We start from the raw sequence: 24415 nt of genomic DNA, 5'->3' as shown, positions 1-24415 counted from the left end.
TGCCTACCTTGGTTGTAACGGGTGGCAATTTGAGTCACTGTTGCCTTTCTATCAGCTCGAACCAGTATGCCCATTCTCCTCTGACCTCTGGCATTAACAAGGCATTTCCGGCCACAGAACTGCCGCTCACTGGATTTTTTTTCTTTTTCGGACCATTCTCTGTAAACCCTAGAGATGGTTGTGCGTGAAAATCCCAGTAGATCAGCAGTTTCTGAAATACTCAGACCAGCCCTTCTGGCACCAACAATCATGCCACGTTCAAAGGCACTCAAATCACCTTTCTTCCCCATACTGATGCTCGGTTTGAACTGCAGGAGATTGTCTTGACCATGTCTACATGCTTAAATGCACTGAGTTGCCGCCATGTGATTGGCTGATTAGAAATTAAGTCTTAACACACAGTTGGACAGGTGTACCTAATAAAGTGGCCAGTGAGTGTATATACTGTTTATACTTGTGTATAAGCTGACCCATGTATAAGCCGACCCCTCTAATTTTGCCACAAAAAACAGGGAAAACTTATTGACTCGTGTATAAGCCTAGGGTGGAAAATGCAGCAGCTACTGGTAAATTTTAAAAATAAAAATAGATACCAATAAAAGTAAAATTAATTGAGAAATCAGTAGGTTAAATGTTTTTGAATATTCATATTAAATCAGGAGCCCCATATAATGCTCCATACAAAATACACCCCATATAATGCTGCACAAAGGTTAATAATGGCTCCATAAGATGCTCCATTGAATAATATCTCCATAGAATAATATGCCCCATATAATGCTCCATAATGGTTATGGCCCCATAAGATGCTCCATAGATTATGCCCCCATAAGATGCTCTATAGATTATGCCTCCATAAGATGCTCCATAGATTATGCCCCCATAAAATGCTCCATAGGTTATGCCCTCATAAAATGCCCCATAGAATATGCCCCCATATGCTGCTCCGTAGAATATGCCCCCATTTGCTGCTCCATAGATTAGGCCCCCATATGCTGCTCCATAGATTATGCCCCCATATGCTGCCCCATAGACTATGCCCCCATATGCTGCCCCATAGAATATGCCCCCATATGCTGCCCCATAGAATATGCCCCCATATGCTGCCCCATAGAATATGCCCCCATATGCTGCCCCATAGAATATGCCCCCATATGCTGCTCCATAGAATATGCTCCCATATGCTGCTCCATAGAATATGCCCCCATATGCTGCCCCATAGAATATGCCCCCATATGCTGCTCCATAGATTATGCCCCCATATGCTGCTCCATGGAATATGCCCCCATATGCTGCTCCATAGAATATGCCCCCATATGCTGCTCCATAGAATGTGCCCCCATATGCTGCTCCATAGATTATACCCCCATGTGCTGCTCCATAGATTATGCCCCCATATGCTGCTCCATAGACTATGCCCCCATACGCTGCTCCATAGACTATGCCCCCATATGCCACCCCATAGGATATGCCCCCATATGCTGCTCCATAGAATATGCCCCCATATACTGCACCCATAAAATGCTCCATATATTATACCCCCATATGCTGCTGCTGCAAAAGAAATGCCATACTCACCTCTCCTGCTCTGGACCCAGCACCTGTGATATTAACCTGTCCAGGGTCCATCGCTGCTCACAACTGTCTGCGCGCCCTCTGTCAGTGATTGTTCAGCCAGCAGAGGGCGCGGCTCGCGCTAACCACATCTCCCACCCCCTGCTGGCTAAACATCACGGACACAGGAAGCATCAGATGGCGGTGAGCAGTGTGGGAACAAGGACAGGTGAATATCGCTATACTCACCCATCCTGGAACATCTCTGCAGCCTCGTTTCTATACTGTCTCCCTTCCTGCCTTCAGCGGTCACATGATACCGCTCATTACCACTCATAAATATGCGCATATTCATGAGTTTAATGAGCTGTACCACATGACCGCTGAAGGCAGGATGGGAGACAGTGGAGAAGTGAGGGGGCTGCAGAGAATGCCAGGACGGGTGAGTATGATCTGTGACACCCCCGCCCCCCTCCCCCGCTGACCCCCAGGTATATGACTCATGTATAAGCCGAGAGAGGGGGCTTTCAGCCCCAAAAAATGGGCTGAAAATCTCTGCTTATACACGAGTAAATACGGTATATCTGCAGATATATCTATCTATGTATCTATGTATTATCTATCTATCTATCTCTCTATCTATCAATCTTAAGATATATCTATCTATAGATATATCTATCTATTGATCTATCCATGTATCTATAGATCTATCTATCTATCTCACTTTGTGTGTGTAAACATTATTCTTAAATGGAGTATGTAAAATAAGAGGTTGGACTATTTTTTTTGTTAAATAACATTATCTTTATTGAGCTTTCAAAAACGCATACAAATCCGCATGAAAAAAACGCATCAAATCTGCATGAAAAACGCATCAAAACCGCGTGGATCTATACCTACGTTTTCTGCCAAGAGATGCAGATTCTGTGCAGAAAATTTTGCAGGCAAATATGCAACGTGTGCACATACCCTTAAGGTGGGCTTTGAAATCTTTATTATTTAGCAGGTTTATCCTCTGATGAAATCTTTATTATTTAGCAGGTTTATCCTCTGATTTGCTATCTGCTAGGCAGTGTGCACACAAACACCAAGTGTCCCCGGTGAAGCTGCTTCAAGAAACATGACAGCAATGTTGTGGAGATTAACAAGACTTTTAGGATTCCTACTTCAAATAGGTGGTACTAGAATTCAAGTCTCATTCCTCTCTGAAGAGGCAATTTGTATATTTAATTTCCCAGATTAGTATTGTATGACTTATAAGCCTTTTTAAATGTGTCACTCTCTGCAATGAGATACACTACCTCTTAGGTCCAGTCAGAAGGCTCTCATACAGCCAAATTTGATTCATATTTTGCACTGATGACCCCAACACCCCCAAAGAGAAATGAGCGACTTTGCCTTTCTTCGGGTCGAGTCGGGTTTCACGAAACCCGATTTTCGCAAAAGTCGGGTCGAACGAAATCGGCCAATTATCGTGAAAAGTCGAAGGCCGACTGAAACAATGTAAGTCAATGGGGAAGAAAAGTTGGCAGGGAGTGGAGGACAGGAAACACACCTAGAGTGCCCATTTTAATGCCAAAAATGTCAATTCTTATTCCTTAAGCTTGTCAACCTTAATTTACTTTATAATAATAGTTAGGCATTGAAAACTGGGGGTTATTTGGCTAAAGTTGTGGGGGGGGTAGTGCTGGCTCCAGATTTTCATGGGCCCAGGGCCAAAGAGTGTCACTGGGCTCCTTTAACACATGACACAATTCATGATCCTTTGATACGGCAGAGAAATAGCGGTACAGTGCAATGAAAAATACTAAAATTCTTACATCACATGACTGATATCCATTTTAAATTCTCCAATAGCTCCAAAAACAGACAGTACATTCCACCATACAGTATTATGGCCACCGCATAGTGCACCATACAGAGTAATGAGGCCCATATATTTCTCCATACAGAATCATTGGTCCCATATAATGTTCGATACAGTATATGATGAGCTCCACATAATGCTACAGTATGTGTTGTTCACCATGGATGAAGCTCCAGTGTCTTATGGGCCCAAATAATGCTCCATATATTATGGGCCCCATTTCTAATGCTCCAGTGTATAATGGGCCCTGTAAATGCTGCTCCAGTGACTGATGTCCACCTTTGGAATGCTCCAGTATATGGTGGCCCCCAGATATCATTCTCCAGAATATCGTGCTCCCAAAAATGGCTCCCAACCTTTAAAACAATTAAATAAGTCTCCTCGCTAGGGAATTCCTGTACTCTGGACTCCTTGTCGTCCCCATCTTCCATCTCTCTGCAATTTGACTGTTTAGGCAGAGGGCGTACAGATGTGATGTCATCGCGCTCTTTGACCAGAATGTCAGGAAAAGTATTTGGTTTCCGGGGACAGTATGGTTGTAAAGCTGAACCTTAAAGGAATGTCCAGAAGGGCACCACCTGGAGTGGAGCCTGCGGCTTAATTGGACTCAACACGGGCAACCTCAACCATGCCATCCACAAAAAAGCTGCACAGATTGCAAGCTTAATTCCGTTAACGAATGAGACTCAGGCATGCCCCCGCGTTCCGCGTCCAGCTTACTAGAGGGACACGCGAGGCTCCGGCACGCGAGATCGGCCATTAACAGGTCTGTCATGCCCTTACATGTCCGGGGCTGCACGCGTGCTCCAATGAAAGGACCAGCGTGTATCGCTTACAGTTGCGGATAACACGCTGAACCCCGTTAGTGATGGGGATCTGGGATTACAATTCTTCCCCACGAACAAGCATTTCCCAGTAAGTGCAGGTCAACTGTAATTCCGGAATTAGGCCTAAACGGCATTCCAGAAAGAGTGTGAAAAAATTAAGTGTCCAAACCTCAGGTGCTGTAGTTTGCTTAACAGCTGGGCTTCTCTGCTGAGTAGCACAGAGTTCTTACATAAACAGGCGGCATAGCTTGGTTCACGGGTGGCCAACTCTGCTGAGTAGCATACACAGTTACTAGGCCCAAAGTATTAAGTGGTGTAAATGCAGTCAAAAACTGGTTCTTTCATAAACAGGCGGCATAGCTCGGTTCAAGGGTGGGCTCCTCTTCTGAGTAGCAGACACAGTTACTAGGCCCAAAAGGATTTTCAGGACAATATGCGGTAAAAATTATTAGAAACACACACGGTGTAGCTCCTTCACAGGTGTACTACACCGCTGGCTACCAGACATCACTGCTATACCCTAAAACTGTCTATTATCATTGAAAACCATTATTAATGTGAAAAAAGATACGCTTTTGCTTAACGAAATGTTCTCGAATGGAAACTCGAACAGCCGAATTTTAATCAAAGTGTTGCAGTTCGACGAACGGATCTAACACCGCCCAAAACAGCTAGAATTTGAACTTGGCCAACAGTTCCACTCAAATACCACTCATCTGTAATCAGGAGGCAGACTCAGACGGTCTCAGGCACAGTATGGATTTGACAAGATTGCAGAAAGTTGAGAAAGGGTACAGTATCACCGGATAACAGGTATATATAGCATAGTTTAAACATTTAAAATCTCTGTGTTTATTTCCAGAGTCCGACAAAGACACTCACAGCCTCAGTATGGATTAGACAACAATCTAAAAAGTAGAAAAAAGGAAATGTTTTTGAAGCGTACACCAGTATACACAGTTGGGGTATTTTTAAATCTTCATATATATTTCTGTCTCAGTAAGACAGTCCAGACTCTCTGCAAGAGGAAACGAGATGGATAAAAGTACAGACATAAAGTCGAGTGATTGCAGAAATTTAGGAATTACTAATCAGGGGAAAAACTCCCGGGCGATTCTCAGAGGCGATGCTGACTCTCAATTACTTTATGTGTGGAGACAGCGAAAACAGTTCTTTGTGAAGAAAAGGTTGCTGGATCGCAGTACCGTTGATCCCATCACTGTTACTCATCTCCATCAAATTGTGATCACAGGGAGAGATGTAGACATGGTCCTCACTGCCTTTCATGATTTGTCAGGTAACTTTGGAGTGCAAAAGACAGAAGCCACAGGCTGTAGGCAATTCTATTGGATTGGCATGAGAGGGCACATTTAAAAATGTGGGCAGGAATGTCACACATCTGTGAGTAGGAAAACTGTGAAAGCTGATGATAAACCACCACTGCATCTCATTGTGAGTCGACGTCCATAAGAAATGGAAGCCATTGATCATTTGAAGCTAGAGCCCGGCCAGCGGGACAAGGGATAGCTACGTCTTAACCATCATCTATCAGTTCACCAAATTTGTAGTGGCAGTCCCAGGGAAGGATTTGACAGCCCAGACTACACAGTGAAGGAGCAGGGAGAGGTAAATATTGCAAATGCTAGGGCCCTGCCCAAGAAAGGGGGGCCCACTCGTGGGTGACGGTACTGGCACTGGGCCCCTCATAGTTCGCCAGTGTGTCTGATGGCGGGTGTGCACCCCCACCATCAGAGACACTTGATTGCACCATGAGGGACCCTGTGCCAGTGCCGGCTCCCAAGAGTCAGCCCACCCACCTGTCCAGGGCAATGGCACTCGCACGGTTGCATGCGCTAGATGGTGACCCCGACCATGGGGTGGGAGGCAGCCCAGTTAGGGAGGTTTAAAAAATGGCATATGTTGATGTTGGACATTCAGCAGCTGCAAATGGAGGAATTGGAGAAGTCCGAGGAAGAGGAGGACAAAAGTGAGCCATTTTTCTGGCAACCTATGTGTCATCAGGGGAAGGTGGGACAAAATCCTTTGAAACCCATGCATGGTTCATTTTAATGAAGGTTAGATCATCAACATTTTGGGTCGACAGACGGGTCCTTTTTTCTGTCAGGATTGAGCCAGCAGCACTGAAGACGCTTTCCCATAGCACACTAGTAGCAGGGCAAGCGAGCTCCTGTAAGGCATATTCTGCCAATTCAGGCCAGGCATCCAGTTTAGAGCCCCAATAGTCAAAGGGGAATGACCTGTGAGGGAGAACATTGAAATGGGACGAGAAGTAGTTTGTAACCATAGTTGACAACTGCTGTCTCCTGTCACTTTCAATCGATGCAGTATTACCAGTCGTGTGAGCGGTACTTGAAAAATCAGTCCACAACATGGTCATGAAACCCCTGTGTCTAACGCCACTTCGGCTGTGTGCACCACGTACACCTCTTCCATGTTGCCCCCTACGGCTCGTTGGAAAAACATCACCGCCGCTGTGTGCTGGGAATGCCTTAAACAAACGGTTTACCAGGGTTGCTTGTTTGTTAGCCAATATTAGGTCAAGGTTCTCCTGTGGCATGATGTTTTGGAATTTGCCTTTATAGCGTGGATCCAGGATGCTGGCCAACCAGTAGTCGTCATCGTTCATCATTTTGGCCATGCGGGGTCCCTTTTCAGGATCTGCAAGGCATAATCTGGCAGGTGGCCCAATATTCCAGGTGTCAATGATGCACTTCGAGTGCTGCGTGGAGGAGCACTTTCGGGCAAATACACATCCCTCCAGTCACGCACAAACCCTGTACCAGACCTTGCCACGCCAACATTTTCTCTTGCCCCATGAGAAGCATCTTCTTCCCCTAAATAATCATCCCCATCATCATCCTCCTCCTCTTCTTCCCCCACTCGTCCAGGAGAGGTCCCGGAGTAGAAAATGGCTGACTGTCATCAAGGCTTCCCTCCTCCTCATCCTCCTCTGCAGACGTCTGCTCCTTAATGTGCGTCAAAGTTTGCATAAGCAGACGCATAAGTGGGATGCTCATGCTTATGATGGCGTCGTCTGCGCTTACCAGTCGTGTGCATTCCTCAGAACACTGAAGGACTTTACAGAGGTCTTTCAGCTTTGACCACTGCACACCCGACAAGTCCATGTCTGCCCTCAAAGTGCCTGGCCATGTATCCTCCCACAAATGCATTACAGCCTTCCTCTGTTCGCACAGCCTCTCAACCATGTGCAGGGTGGAGTTACACCTTGTTGCAACGTCTATAATTAGGCGGTGCTTGGGAAGTTGGAGCAATCGCTGCAGCATCTGCATACAACTGGAGTGTACGGGCGACCGACGATTGTGCGGACACAGTCTTCGGACCTTCTAGAGCAGGCCTGTTAACTCCGAATAATTATTGAGGAAGCACTGCATCACCAGGTTCAAGGTGTGAGCCAGGCAAGGTATGTGTCGGAGCTTTGAAAGGGCTATGGCTGCCACAAAATTCCGGCCGTTATCACTAACTACCTTGCCTGCCTCAAGTTGTAGATTGCCCAGCCATGACTCAGGTTGTCGCTGCAAGTAGTTGGCCAGTACATCCGCAGTGTGTCTGTCGCCCAAACACATCATCTTCAACACAGCCTGCTGACGCTTACCACTAGCTGTTCGATAGTGGCACACCGAGTGTGCAACACTGGCAGCTGCGGATGGAGTGCTCGTGCAACTGTGCTCTGTGGACGAGCTTTTGCTTCTGGAGGAGGAGGAGGGTTGAATGCCTACACCTAACTGTTTCCTATACCATGGACTAGGCAGCACTTTCCCACCGCCGCTGTCCCTTGTGACCCCGGCATCCACCACATTAACCCAGTACGCAGTGATGGACACGTAATGGCCCTGGCCATGCCTACTGGACCATGTATCTGTTGTGAGGTGCACCTTTCCACTCACTGATTGCTTGAGTGCATGGACAATGCGGTCTTTCACATGAAGGTGGAGGGCTGGGATGGCTTTGCGAGAAAAGACGTGCTGACTGGGTAGGTCATAGCGTGGTAATGCGTAGGCCATGAGTTCACGGAAAGCTTCGCTTTCAACCAACCGGTAGGGCATCATCTCTAACGAGATTAGTTTGGCAATGTGGGCGTTCAAACCTAGTGTATGCGGATGAGAGGATGAGCACTTTCTTGTCCTACTCATAGTCTCTGGTAGGGTGAGCTGGACTTGAGAGCTGCATATGGTGGAACTAGCAGTGGACATGGCGGACTGAGAGAGGGTTGATGATGGTAATGGAGTTGGTGTTCTTTCTGATGGCCTAGATTCAGTATTTCGTTGATATAACAGTGGGATTCCCTGACTGCTGTGGCCTTGCAACGACACCTCAACATTTGCTGCTGGTGGTGTGCTAGCCGGTAGGCTTACAGTGGGGGAAATGATGTAGTGTTGCTGACTACCTTCATTGGGAGCAGTTGCACATGTGGTACGTGAGGTTTAGTAGTCCGTCCATGCTTGCAAGTGCATGGTGGTTAAATGTCTAAGCATGCAACTGGTATTCAAATTTCTCAGATTTTTCCCTCGGTTAAAGGTCTTGCACACTTCTTACAGATAACCTTTGCCTGATCATTAGGATTTTGTTCAAAAAAGTGCCACACTGGACTCTTCCTACTATGGAAGAAATTTTGAGGCCTTGCACGCTGTGCTAATTTGACCGTCTGGCCTAGCTGTCCTGCAACTCTTTTGGTTTTTGTAACCAGTTTTTGGACTGCTCCGGGCCTGCCAGATAACAGCTGTTGCAATTTCGATGCCTGCTGCGGATGCTCCTCCTCCTCTTCTGAGCTATTGTCAGCGGCACCCTCTTCCCCCAATGGATGCCAATCTCGGTCAACAACTGGGTCATCCATCACCTCCTCTTCAATGTCATGTGCACCTTCCTCTGTGTCACCATGTAAGGTGGTATAGTATGCGGGAAGGGGCACCTGAGTTTCATCAGGGTCAGATTCTGGCTCAGTACACTGCGAGGACAATGTAGTGCTGAGTGAATGTACCAGCAGATAAATCTAGCAGTGGCTGTGCATCAGTGCACTCCATGTCAGATTCTTCTAGGACTGGTTAATTCACGATTTGACTTGATAACCCAGGCATGGTATGTGAAAAGAGCTCCATGGAGTAATCTGTAGTGTGGCCTGCCGCATCCTTTACTTTTGGTAGGGGGTGAAGGACACAAGGAAAGGTGTGGTTCCTGACCATGAGCCTCCAATGACGACTCAGTGCTTTTATTTTTTGAAAGTTCAGAAGAGGAGGCGATAGAGCTGGAGGCTTTGTTAGCAATGTAAGCCAAAACTTGTTCCTGAAGCTCCGGCTTTAAAAGCGGTTTACCTACTCCCAGAAAAGGGAGCCTTCGAGGCCTTGTGGAGCCAGATGATGACGCAGGCTCAACACCTCCTGCATTAGGTGCTATTGTCCTTTTGCCACTACAAGCAGATCCACCACCACCACCACCATCATTAACAGCTGGAAACCCCCACCCACTTCCACGGCCTCTTCCAACACACTTCCTCATTTTTGGGAAAATGTACCCAAAATGCCACCAGCAATATGGTACTGTAAAACAAGGTACAAGGTGTATATAGTATTGGGGAGAATTTGAATCTCCCTACAGACTTGAGGACACTGAACTAATATCTCAGGCCCAGTGTAGATTACACCTCAATATAACAGGCTGAAATTGGATGGTGTATAAAATGTCTATATAGGACTGGGGAGAATTTGAATCTCCCTACAGACTTGAGGACACTGAACTATTATCTCAGGCCCAGTGTAGATTACACCTCAATATAAAAGGCTGAAATTGGATGGTGTATAAAATGTCTATATAGGACTGGGGAGAATTTGAATCTCCCTTACAGACTTGAGGACACTGAACTAATATCTCAGGCCCAGTGTAGATTACACCTCAATATAACAGGCTGAAATTGGATGGTGTATAAAATGTCTATATAGGACTGGGGAGAACTTGTATCTCCCTAGAGATTTTAGCAAGCTGACAATGATGCTCTCAGTCCCAAGTATGGCAGCAGTCAGCCTAATAAGCAGGACTGCTGCACACAAAAGTGTGGAAAAATGAACGCTTGGTAACTGGGCAAAAAAGAGGATGATAAGGCAGCCTAATAACCAACAGAGCTGATGCACCAAAATATAGCCTCCCCTTGCACTGCACATTAACTGGTGTGTTGTACAGGCAAAATCACTAGCAGCAGCAGTTTTTTGTATCTTCTTCCCTGCCTAACGCTCACCCTACAGAATCATCATCAGCAGCAGCTCTCCCTATTCTGAGATCAGCAGAAGTAAGATGGCGGTCGGTGTGCACGCCCTTTTAAAGCCCCTGTGACGCCACACAAAGCAAGCCAATCACTTGCATGCCCTTCTCAAAGATGGTGGTGACCGCTGCCTATATCATCGCTTTGCCCACAGTGTGTGTCCTCCATCATTGGCTGAAAAAGGGCGCTGGAAGCATCTTTTGAAATGCGACTTTGGTGCTCTGGTCGACGACCTCGTTGCCGACCTCACGCTATGGTCGGGTTTCGTTTCATGAAACCCGACTTTTGCGAAAGTCGGCAACTTTTGAAATTGACCGACCCGTTTCGCTCAACTCTACCCCCAAACACTGTGTCTACAAACTGAGATTCTGGATTGGCTTTTATCCCACGTCATGTGGCAAGGGTCATTAAAGGGTCGATATTGACTTTTAGGATTGCTACTTCCAATCTGTGGCTGTTGAGTTCAGGTAATCCTGTTTCTTTCTGAAGAGCCAATTTGCAGTATACCAATAAGTGCTTTTCATCTTCAATGTAACAAATAAGTTTATTATTTCTTTCGTCTGGAAGCCAAAATCTATTATAGATATCCTGTTATTGTTATTTTGTTCTCTAAAAGATTGAATTCATAATGTTTATATGACAAAAAGATAAAGCAACCTATGATGAGTCATTGTATGATAATTGCCTCTTTTACTTTCAAACATTTGTGCAGTTGTTCTTGGCTCCAAATTTACAAATTCATTCGCCAGCTGCAGAACATTCAAACATTCTCATCGAAAATTTAAATTTGTTAAATTGTTTCATTGATATTCAGTTTTTCCCAAATATAACTGCAGAGGTGTCTGTATGCAGATTTCCAATGCAGATCCAACTTCTCTTTAAAGCAAAAACTTCAGTTTACATAAAATAGACATTCTTGATTTTTTTCCTTTATACAGCAAATAGTACCGATTTGTAAAGATACTGTTTATCTCTACAAAATAGAAAATAGAAAATGAGAGAAAGTAAAAAATGAGGACAGAATATAGTGAAGATATTTAGCATAAATCTCCTTGAAAAACAAATTTTGCTTTCAAAGCAGACTTGATTCTGGGAATTTTAGATGTTTAGTCTAGGGCAGTGTGTTAAACAAACTGAGTGCAGCACGAGAGAAGACCTACAGACAGTAGCACAAGTTGGTAGATCAAGATGAGTAATAAAATATAGGATGGTACAGAATTGTGGAAAGCTATCCTGAATAAAAAGAGAATTTTACATGTATTTCTACAAGAATGACATAACCAGTGTAATGAGTGACAGGCAGTGTCGTTAGTACAAGCGCCAGACTGGAAGAATAACCTGGCTGCTGCAATCATGATGGATTGAAGCAGAGGCATTCAGTTTAGTTCAATGCTAATTAGCAGTGTTACAGTAAACATGGGAAGAAATTATTATAGTTTGGTTCAGTGTCATGGTGAGGTTGAGGCAAAACTAATTGCTAACAGGTTCATATTTTATGTTTCCTTACTCTTAGGCAGTACACAGGGTATGCTAGGACTAAATGTGAATAAAGCATTGCATGGATGCTGCTGAAATCAGTAATATTTATTGTGACAAAGCCACTGTCAAAGTACTAGAGAGGAGATATGAAGCGCTGAGGATGTTATCTTCAGAAATTTAAACCTAGGAAAAATCATTCAGCACACTAAAGGGTACTTCACACATAGCGAGATCGTTAGCAAGATTGCTGAAACGTCACAGGTTTTGTGACAGAACAGTGACCTCACCAGCAATCTCGCTATGTGTGTCACATAGCGGCGACCGCCCCCCCACATCAATATCGCTGATCGTGCTCAAATATCCTAGGCCATTTTTTTGATCATTGGTGTCCCGCTGGCCAGCATGCATCGCTGTGTTTGACGCCATAACAACAACAAGCGACCTCGTTGGCGACTCAGAACCCAGGGACACAGGCGTGATTTTGCTTTGTCTTTTCAACGCCCCCTCAGCTCCGATTGGTGGTCTCAAATTAGGATCTTTGTAGCTTTTCCTTTTATAAGTCAGCTATCAATTATATGCAGTCATAACATTTAACATGTACAGTTATAATAATCGCGCGTCCCCATGTCAGTGACTGTGGATCCACGAATAAATAGCGCACTAGTGACTCAGGCAGGGACACTGAAGCAAACCACGTAGTGACAGCACAGTAGTGGCCACCAATCAGAGGAGAGGGGCATGGAAAAGGCAACGCTGAAATACGCCTATCGAGGTCTGTGTCGTCAGAATAGCTGCTGTGTGAGAAGGTCCCAACTACCACCGAGGTCGTTATACGGATCGTTGTATCGGCGTACCAGCGATCCTTACCAGGTGGTATCGTTGTTGGGATTGCTGGAGCGTTGCTATGTGTAACGGGACCCTTAGTGAGTAGAGGGGTTAATCAACCATGTTTAGTGCTAGTATGATTGAACAGCTGTATAGTGGGAGTATTCCAGTGGACAAATACCCAGTTTTCCAGAGCATTTCAGTGTGTAGATGTGAAGATGTGCTTTTGTGTTATGGAAGGCTAAATGTATGCAGATTGCAAGTCTCCTGTATTGAATGTCCTTTGCTAAAGGATATAGAAGCTGAAATTTAAGCCAGTTGGGCTATCCAGCAGTATTGTATGGACTTGTTACTTTATGTTTTCCCTTATGCCAGACAAAGGCTGTATTTATGTTTTCTGGTGACGTGGTTTATGAGGATTACAATAAACTAGGCGGACTTTAAATAGAAATGGTTCCTGTGTCTACCTTTTTAAGAAGTAAAGTGAGCTGATCTGCTACAGTTGGTGTTAGAAGTGCAGGCAAGATCGCCAGGAAGCAAGTGTGATGGCTGTGAGTGTGACACCCCAGAGTCCGGTTGTCACAGTGACATTACCTCCCTCTAATGGGTAAAGTCATGCCTGGAGGCAGAAAAGGGACCCCCATGCCAGGCAGCATAGATTTAATCACAATTTCCTGCTGCAGGTCAGAAAAGGGAGATGCCTTATAAATTCTAGCCAGCAGAGGGGGTTTGTGAGTCAGCTAGAAATCAGCTGAGGGGATTGTCATGGAAACGAAACAGCTGTGAGCTGTGAGGAGAAATGACAGTTAATTGTGAGGACGTGAGGTAAAGAGATCTTTCTGGAAGATCCTGTCAGATGAAGACAGGGAGCTGATCTAAGAGGAGATGAAGACAGGCAGCTGATCTGTGAAGAGGGAAAGGACAAGAGCAGAGACTGAGAGACTCTAGGGAAGCTAAAATACTGCATATAGCAGACCCCTGAGTGAAACGCTAATAAAGAGAAAAGGGACATCAGAGTCCTAGGCTGACAGGAACTGTAAGTCCTGATAGCCGAATCTGAAAGTACAGGGGGTTGTAAATTCCTGTGCATATTAATCACCTGAGGGCACGGCAGCGGATAAGGAGCCCGGAGCCGATGGTGAAGAGAACGTGGAATAGGCTCATGCTGACAGCTGTACAGGTTAGTGAAACCATCACGAACAGAGGGTCGCAGCATAGTTATATACAGCGGAGACCCACACACAAAGCGCAGAAAGGAAGGTCCTAAATCCCCACCTGGCAAGGTGGATCCCCTGAATGCCTCCAGGCGAGCTGGACTCATTCTATCATCTGCATGTGGTACTCCGGACTGCAACCTATTACCAGTAAAAGGTAAAGAATCTGCACCTCTCTGTGTCTTTCTCATTTTTATCTGCACCCCAACGTTTACAGCCACTTTTACTATTTATTTAACATCTTTGCCCTGGGACTACAGCCCTACCTGTGGAGGGCTACAACATCATAGCTGCGCCCAACATCCATCTCAGAGAAACAACACCACAGCGCTGGTCACTTCTGACCAGATTACCACAGGTGGCATCACGTATTACACCATCTAATACTTTATTTTCATTTTTACCACATAAATACCACACAACTTTCCCCTATTTTTATTACTGGATGCCTCTGGGCCAAGGACAGGGTCGCTGCCGCTGTGACACCATTCCCCATGGAAGTCGACGGGTCCGGTACCGAGTACCCCCATGTCCCGCGGGGCGCTCCATGAGCAAACTGCATGTCCTGGGTGAAGACGGCTATAGGGATGGAACTGTGGTCAGAAAAAATGGAGGACTTGATCAAGCATCTGGTCCAAAGAGAGCACCTGCAGCAGCAACAGCAATGGGAGCAGCAGCCACAGCAACAGCTCCATCAATAGCAATAGCAGATTGATTTACTCACAGAGGCGGTTTGTGGCAAAGTAGCAGTTCTGACTCCAATGTCAGCTGATTATTTCTCTGTCTGGAAGGTGGTGAAGAAAGCCTTGCAGAAAATGACCCCGAGTGATGACTTAGTGGATCTACACCAGCAGATGACATGGCTCCACAAACCATCCCCAAACTTCACTCTAGACCTCAAGCAGCTTGGATTTTGTGCCTCTCCACTCTTTCTCCAGGCTCTGGGACCTCGATTTCCAAGGTCTAGTGTGAAGTTTCCACAAACAGTAATGGTTTGCCGAGCCATGTCATCTGCTGGTGTAAGTCCACTGTGTTTTATTAAGACCAAAGTCAGCGCAGCCATCTACCAGGAAATTGTAGAGCACTTCATGCTTCCCTCTGCCAAGAAGCTTTTTGGAGATGGAAATTTCTTTCACCAGGAGGACTTGGCACCTGTCCACACTGCCAAAAGTACCAATACCTGGTTTAAAAACAACAGTATCACTGTGCTTGATTGGTCAGCAAACTCGTCTGACCTTAACCCCATAGAGAATCTATGGGGTATTGTCAAGAGGAAGATGAGACACCAGACCCAACAATGCAGACAAGCTGAAGGCTGCTAACAAAACAAGTATTGAGTGCATTTACTGAACATACATTTCAATAGGCTAACATTTCAGATTTCAAAATCATTTTTCAAGCTGTTGCTATAAAGTATTCTAATTTACTGAGATAATGACTTTTGGGTTTTCATTGGCTATAAGCCATAATCATCAACATTAACAGAAATAAACACTTGAACTAGATCACTCTGTGTGTAATGACTCTATATGATATATGAGATTCACTTTTTGTATTGAAGAAATGAGATAAATAAACTTTTTTTATTCTAACTTTGTGAGAAGCACCTGTATATTGTATCCATTTTCTGATAATAACAAAAAATATTGCCAAAAAAGCTGAAAAGTATTTCAGGACAATTACTGTCACAGGTAAAAAGATATGTACTAAATGAAAATTACTGATATGAAGCTGTATCTACATCCTAAAATCTTAATCACCAGAAATGTGATAAAAGGGTGGAATTACAGTCTTCCAACAACCTTCATCTTTCCTGCACACTTGTACGTTCAATCATCCAATCGCCTCCAAGATTTATCCCGAGTATCCCTCATCTTCTAGAATTCTGTCCTAAAACACATCCGAATATCCGCCACACTACCTTTGGGCGGAACTTGAAAACCCATCTGTTCAAGAAAGTTTACAGCCTGCTATGACACCTGTAGAAAAAGTGAAGAAAGTTCCAGATTCTAGTAAAAGAACAAATTGATATTTTACCAGAAGCTGGAACTTTCTTCACTTTTTCTACATTTCCAACACAAGTGGTCGACTCGTGGTTCCGTGCACACTGGACTTCTATGGTGAACTGGCATTATCTCTCTTTTTTGGTTACTATTACACCTGCCACCTCACCACCACTGGAGGTGCACAACCCCCAACCTACTGTCTCCTTTCTCATTATCATGTAGAATGTAACTGACTTCTGTACCAGACTGTCTTTCAGCTTTTTTTGGATTAGCAGATTAATAAATGTGGTAAAAACTTTGTGTGATTATTTCATTAAAAGAATTTTTAATTAATGTGTGTGTGTTTTTAACCTTTTACTATTCTAGGGTTAATAATGGATAGGTGTCTTATTGACACCTCTCCATTATTAACACGACTTAATGTCACCTTTCAATAGCAAGGTGACATTAACCCATTATTGTTAACCCATTAGCCACCACTAAAGGCAATGGGAATAGAGAGGCTAAGTGCCAGAAAAGGTGCATCTTATAGATGTGCCTTTTCTGGGGTGGCTGAGGGCAGATTTTTTTTAGCCGGGGGGGGGCAAAAACAATCGTCTCTCCCTAGGCTATTAAAATCTGCCCTCACTCACTGGCTTTCCCTCTCCGATGGAGAAATTACTGCGGGAGCCCAAGCAATTTTTTTCAATGAATTAACCCCTTAATTTAACACCTACATGTCCCAAATTTTACACACATACCCTAATTATTAGTCAAAGACATATAAAAAAAACTAAATGAAATGAAATGGTTTAGTGTATGTAAACCATGTGTCATTTCATGACGGGTTTTGTAATGATTTTACAGAAGCCGGCAATTGATTTAGCAGCTACTCTGCTATGTAGAACGCTAAGAAATATAAATATATATGTATGTCACAATGACATGTTCTTTCGTTTGTGTTTTAACCTGTCATTGGGCTCCATTATATGTCCATTTTGCAAGCCGGCGAGAAAATCTCGTTATACGGATGCCATAAGGATATCACACGGATGCTTAGATGCGAGAAAATTGCATCCTCGCATTCTAATCGGATGGCATACGGATCACTGTTCATGAAACATTTGTGCGATTCTGGTCCGTGAAAAACGGACTGATTTTTTACAGCTTGTGTGTGACTCCAACCTTAGTCATACACTAACCTATAGTCTTAATCATTCTTATTTGCATAATAATATAGTAATAATAATTCATGGTTCTGAATAGAGATGAGCAGATTGATCATTGAAGGATCTAGTTTGAGTCCTGTTTCCTGAAATATGTGATTTCATGCAAATTAGAAAATTTTGAGATTTGATTTACAGATCACATAAATACAAACAAATTTGCTCTGCACCACTTCTCACACTGCTGAACTATCAAGAGATCAACCTAATATCTTTTTGCATGATTGCCAAGGTGTCCCCATAATGTCCTGCAGCTATGTCTTCTAAAGGATGTACAGTGTAGTGATTGTCAGTACCTGGTCCTTCTAAGATCAGCGGTTCCCAGCAGAGCACACTTTGTATGGCAGGGTCGCTTTCCATCTTGAGTCACTAGCTAAGTCTCTGTTGTAGAGGGTAAGCTCCTTTGTTCAGCAGGTTTCACTCCCTTCTCTCCACCATGTGTATTTTCCTAGCTATTACAAGTTTTCCAGTATTGAGATTATGACAAGATGTATTTGCCTTAAATTGAATTTTTGGAGAAAATGAGGTGAAACTGGCAATTTCGAATTTCAAAAGAGCCGCTCATCTCTAGCTGCAAAGCAAAATTACACACCGTCTTTACAAAGTGTGACATATATATATATAAATTCCGGATAATAACCTAGACTTGATCTGTAAACTATACTCAAGGCTATTATTTTGATATCTGCATGACCTTTTCATTCTGACATTAAAATGTGACTGTACTAACAATTTTGGGCACTTACATTTTTTTTAATTCCCCTCCACCCCTCTCACTATACATCTTTTTTCTCCATCTTTTTTTCATCTTATAGGTTCTAAGCTTGCAAGCAGGACCCTCACCCATACTGTAATTATAGTACTGAGTTAATATGTAATGTCTTTATTGTCTGTGCATGACTCCGCTTATTTGTAAAGTGCTGCGGAATATGTTGACGCTAAAGAAATTATAAAAATATTATTATTATTGTAATGTAGATAGATACAGTTTCTGATCTCCAGGTCAGAGATCATAATATGGAAAGTTTCAATGTAATATTGAATAAGGCTATGTTTTCACAATCAGGAATAGTAGCGTTTTGGACGTAGCGTATTTTCGCTGCTTCACAAATGCTGCATTCTACATTATGCACCTGTGTTTGGTAACTATGCGGATTTACTGCATCTAATGACAGTCTATTGGGGAAAATAAGCATAGGAGACTAAGCATCTCCACTACAGAAATGTGTATGCTGCGTATCAGAAAACCGCCCCGCAAGTGAGTCAGTGTTAAAAAAAAGCAAAGTGGGCCTTGCATTTCTATAAATCCCATCTGCTGTGCTCTTAACATAGAACGCAATGTTTTCGATTCAGGGAAAATTCGCTGCTTCCAAAATGATTCTGATCATGGGCATGCAGTCTAAGGGGAAATGCAAAAGCTTGGAACTTTAGGAAAGCTGATTTCAACAAATTAAGGGAAGAGCTTAATCGTGCAGACTTGGACCATGTCATGGTACCTGGAGATATTGACCATAAATGGAGCATGTTTAAGGATACACTGCAAGAATCCCAAAGAAAACTTACTGTGTACTCTCTGATAATAAAATCTACAGGAATTAAAAGAAACCATTCTAAATAAGACAGGAAAGCTGAATAAGACAAAAGCAAAAGGTATTCAAAATCTTGCTGGCCGAGAATGCAGAAGTAGCATTCCTCGAGTATAAATATCTCAATAAGAAATGTAAAAAATAAATCAGGCTACAAAAGTTTGCTATTAAGACACAAATCACCATCAACATTAAAAAAATTCCAAAAAACGCTATAAATATATCAAGGCCACAAAGTAAAAAAACTATGATATAGGCCCCTTAAATGTTGATGACAATAAGATAATTATAGATGACAAAGAAAAGGCTGGGATATTAAACAGGCACTTTTCATTCATGTCCACCAATGAACTGACTGTTAAATGGATCAGTCAACAAAGTAAAAATTAAAGTTTACCACCTGATATAACCAGTTTAACACAAAAAGAAACACACCTGCATCTGAACAAATTAAATATTGACAAATCCCCTGGCCCAGATTGCATTCACCCATGGGTATTGAGGGAATTGAGCTCAGTAATTGACAGACTGATGTATCTTATCTTCTTAGACTCTCTTGTGCCATAGGATTGTAGGATGGCTAACATTATACCTATATATAAGAAAGGTAAGAAGGTGGATCCAGGCAATTACCATCCAGTAAGTCTGACATCAGTAGTGTGCAAAATTTTTGAGGGCATTATAAGAGACGACCCAAATAAATATATTGCACAGAAAAATGTAATAAATGACAACCATCATGGATTCATGAAGAATAAGTCATGTCTAACCAAAATGTTGGGTTTCTATGAGAAGGTAAATACTATTCAGTATATGCAGGTGTTGTGATTTTTCTGGACTTTGCAAAGGCATTTGCTACTGTGCCACATAACAGCCTTATACTGAGGCTCTACAAGCAAAAACTAAGGGACAGATGGGTAAGGTTAAAAGGCAGGAAACAAAGAGTCATTGTAAATTTGCAGTTTAATAGCGTTCTGACACCATGCAGTGCAGGAACTGAGAGCTGAGAACTCTGCCACCTGGAGGAAATGATCTTTATTTCCTATGGCGAATCCCATTCTATAAATGGGAAATAACCAGTAGTGGTGATATAAGGGATCAATGCAAGGATCAATTCTTGTTAATCTCTTTATTAAGGACTTTGCAGATGGAATTGAGAGTAAAGTGTCAGTCTTTGCTGATGACACCAAACTATGTAGGATATTAAAATCTGACCTTGATAAGACAATATTACAAAATGATCTGAATGAGATTTCAGAATGGGAAAACACTTGGCAAACAAGGTTTAATGTGGATAAATGTAGAGCGATACACCACAGCAGGAGAAATTGCTGTATATACATTTAATGGGAGTATACTCGGGACAACAGAACAAGAGGACTTTGGTATTCTGATTACAAGTACGCTGAGCAGCAGCACTCAATGTCAGGCAGCAGTAACAAAAGCAAACAAGAATGTAAGTTGTATAAAAAGAGATAAAATCCCTTTATTCTAGCATATTGATACCCCTCTATAAATCACTTGTGAGGCAACATCTAGAATATGGGATCCAGTACTTGTGCTCCACATTTAAAAAAAGATATTCAGATATTAGAGTCAGTTCAAAGGCAGGCAACTAGATTATTACAAGTGATCAAAGGTGTCTCATGTAATGAGAGGTTGAAAAAGTTGGGCTTGTTTAGCTTACAAAAAAAGTCCCAGATAAGATCTCATTTACATGTATAAATGTGTGTGGTCAATACGAAGGATTGGCACATGACTTATTCCTTCCAAAGATCAAACTAAGGACCAGGGGGGCATTTCAAATTGAGACATTTGGCAAAAAAATTATCAATATTTTGAGTCACCCCGCTATTTAATTGTGCACCTGTGTCTGGGCCTGTATCACCCTTCATCTGTGGTTGTTGGTCAGGCAAATGTGGAGGGTAAACCTGAAATGTCTATGTCCAGACCTGTTGAGCCTTTACAGTATCTGCGCTCACCTTTTCTGGCTCCATGGGAGTGATTCAGAAATGATTCAGGTACAGATTTCATTCAATATGGTCTTGCTTTTAATACATTTAGGAGGCCGCAATAGCACAGCGAATATAAAAAATGTAGAGTAGAACTGCCCCATATGAGATTGCCTTGGTGTGGCGGAGTGGCTCAAATGATTGATCAATTTTTTGCTAAATGTCTCATTTTGAAATACAGTTAGAAATTAATATGTGCATATGCACTTTATGTATTGCGTTCTGACCACAAGCAGCACTGGCTTCTCCCCTTTTTTTACTTAATAACACTATTAATCTGCAAATTAACCCCATATCTGCAGATTAATAGCATTTTTTTAAAGGAATCTGACAGGTCCTCCATGCACATCAAATTGCCACCATGTATTTGTTCTTATGTTAATACCCTGCCTAACAAGCCCTATGTCTATTAAATGTGATTGCAGTGTAAGGCAAAACAGAATGTTAAAAATTGATTTACCATATGCAAATTAGTTTCAGACTAGTCAAGAGGGTTTTGCCGGACTAGTTCTTATACTTATATTACCACTCCACTGTGGGCGGGATAACATGGTCTGCAAGATCTGGCAACACTCATGTCTCATGCATGCGTCCGACTTTCAGAATTTTATTTCATTGTGTGGTGAAGCAGGAGAGCGTAGAGTTACACATGAAATAATGGAAGGTGCTGTATGTGCTAAACTTAGATACAGACGTCTGTAATGCCGACTCTTTGCAAATCATGTTATCACAACCACAGGGAAACCGAGCCCTTTTGACTCGTCTGAAACAAATTAGCATATTGGAAACTGATTTTTACCTTTTTATGCCATACACTGTGATCACATATACTGTACTGTACAAAGGGCTTGTAGGCAGAGAAATAATATAAGAATATAAGAATACCCAAATGCAAGCAGTTTGGAATCATTGGGGAGGTGACAGGTTCCCTTTAACTCCCAAAGCGCTTAACTGACATTATCACTGTCCCCATTAAGGCTAGCAATATATGTTCACTATTAGGAAGACTTTGGAGTCTGGTAGGAAACCAGAGTCACCAGGCAAATATGTGGAGATCAAGCAGATCCCTTAAGGATAGTAAAAAATATATTTGGCCATATGCATATTTCTCTTCTTTTTTTTATGCCGTACTTTATTCCATATTGCTATTCAGGTTTTCCTTATTTGTAATCTATTTTTATTTCAATATTATTTAATGAGAAATAAAATTGCAGAATTGGGTAGAGGATTCAGTCCAAGTCCCTTCTAGTTCATACAGTTTCATTTACCTTTTAACTTTTGGTAGAAATACCTTCAGCATTAATAGACCTAGTTTGAGCAATTTGCGCTACTGAGATCTTCTGTGCCACAAATTGATTTAGTTCCCTGTCTCTTGATCTTTCTATAATAAGCCTTTTTTTCACAGTGGCAACCAGAATTGTATTCCATCAGGTGAGAATTCACTGCGTAATAGTCTGTATGGGAGCAAAATTACACTTCATTGAAAGCATTAGTATTTTAATGCATTGCAGAGCGGGTCTCCTTCAAATTGGATGAGAGTGGACAATCTAATTGTGTCCGATTTCACTGATACAGCCTTCTCTTAGAAGCAACTTATTGTACAATGAGCAGAATTAATTAATTGGTTTGATATATGTGTCAAATTTTTTTCTGCCTACTTTATGATTTAGGTTAAATAATATTGATGAGCAAACCTACTGATTACTGGTATAGCAGATATGCTCAAAATTGTACAGGAAATATTATTTGCATTTAATTTATTCTGTGTTAATTGAATCTGCATTATTTTCTGAGATTTCTCCAGACCCAAAATTACTGAGTGGGCCATTTGTAAAGTTGGGTCCAAAATGGCTGACTTCAAAATGGCCACCATGGTCACCACCCATCTTAAAAAGTTTTCCCCCCTCCCATATACTAATGTGCCACAAATAGGAAGTTGATATCACCAACCATACACATTTTATTTAGGTGTATCCATATAAATGGCCCACTCAGGTGTATCCATATAAATGACCCACCCTGTATAATAAAACGAAGTAAAAAAAAAATTATGCTCACCTCACACCCTCACTCATATGTCCAGCCACACAGCCCATCTTTGCTTAGGTCTTCAGGGGTCAGCACTGGTCTAGTTTGCCTTGTCATGGCATCTCCAACTCCTCCACACTTGACTGGGTCTTAACGGGAACTTGCCATGTAAAATAAAACTTTTAACCTGTAGATGTGAGGTTAATTTGCCGTTTAATAGCATTCTGATACCATGCGGTGCAGACACTGAGAGCCCCGCTGCCTGGAAGAAATAAACTTTATTCTCTAGGGCGAGCCCCAGTCTTTCAGTCACAGGGATGGAGCTGACAAGCTTGCAGTGACTACTCTGTGTATAGAGAGTGGCAGCTGTAACCGCACCTCTGATCCTGACTATCAGCAGGCTTAGCATTAGAATTAATAGTTCCTCAGGGCCAGGGGAGTGGTTACAGCTGTGCTCGGCTGAAGCCATACTGGTGTCACCCTTATGACTGAAAGACCAAGGCTGTCAGGGAGAATCAAGTTAATTTCCTCCCGTTCAGCGTGGATCTCATTGCCAGTGTGGCATCATGTCAGAATGCTATTAACCTGCAGATTAACCTCATTTCTGGAAAGCACAAGTTGAGTATATTTTTTGTAATGTTGGTTTCACACTTAGTGAATTATCAAAAATTTAGAGTAACTTGAATTTACAAATTTGAGGAAATTTTACATTTATTAAATTTAGTTGGAATTGAGTCATTAAACTCTATTAGGAAGTTGTCCTGCTCAGACATGGGTACGTCCGGAGGATGACACAGCATACAAATACGACGGGATGAAAGAAAAGGAGGAAGGCCCTATTACTGTGTCTGTCCCTAAGCTTCCCTAATGCCCTATGTGGGTCCTTCCCTTCGGCCGCCATCACGTGCCTAGTGCTTGATTGCACTAGCCTCACCACTGCAGATGGTAACACACAGGGGAAAAGACAAACACAAGACAGACAAACAAAAAAGAAGAAATAGCTTCAGGCTCGTCTGCTAAACTCCACAGCAGCATAAAAAATGTCACCAGGAAGCTCAACTCACACAGCAGCAACAACACCAAAACAGGAGAGCTTCTCCCCCAAGGCTGGGCTGAATACAAGAATTCTTTTACCAACTATCAGCTGATGAGTCATGTTATATAAAGAAAGGTGGGAGTGGTTATCAGCTAATATCAATTGACCAACCTAACAGAACAGCCAGCAAGAGACAAAATGAACTTTTGCTGGAATAAAAGGAAAAAACATTTAAATTTTGGCAGAACCAGAGCTGCCACGAGTCCCATAATGAATCGTGACAAAAATATAGGACGATTATTTTCAAAACCCAATTTTAATTGAAAATAAAGCGGCAAAAAGTTTTTGCATAATGTCTAGCTAAGAACTAGAATGCATTTATTGTATGGCTAGAGTCAGTCTGCAGGTGACTGAAAAAATCAACTGTGAAGGATTCATATGGGCATCTTGTCTATGCATAAATTTGAGCACTACAGCAAGTGTTACA

This window comes from Dendrobates tinctorius, unplaced genomic scaffold (assembly GCF_039654945.1).
Source record: "Dendrobates tinctorius isolate UK_male_01 unplaced genomic scaffold, ASM3965494v1 ptg000116l, whole genome shotgun sequence".
Classification (NCBI taxonomy): Eukaryota; Metazoa; Chordata; class Amphibia; order Anura; family Dendrobatidae; genus Dendrobates; species Dendrobates tinctorius.
This window is presented reverse-complemented; position numbering follows the sequence as displayed.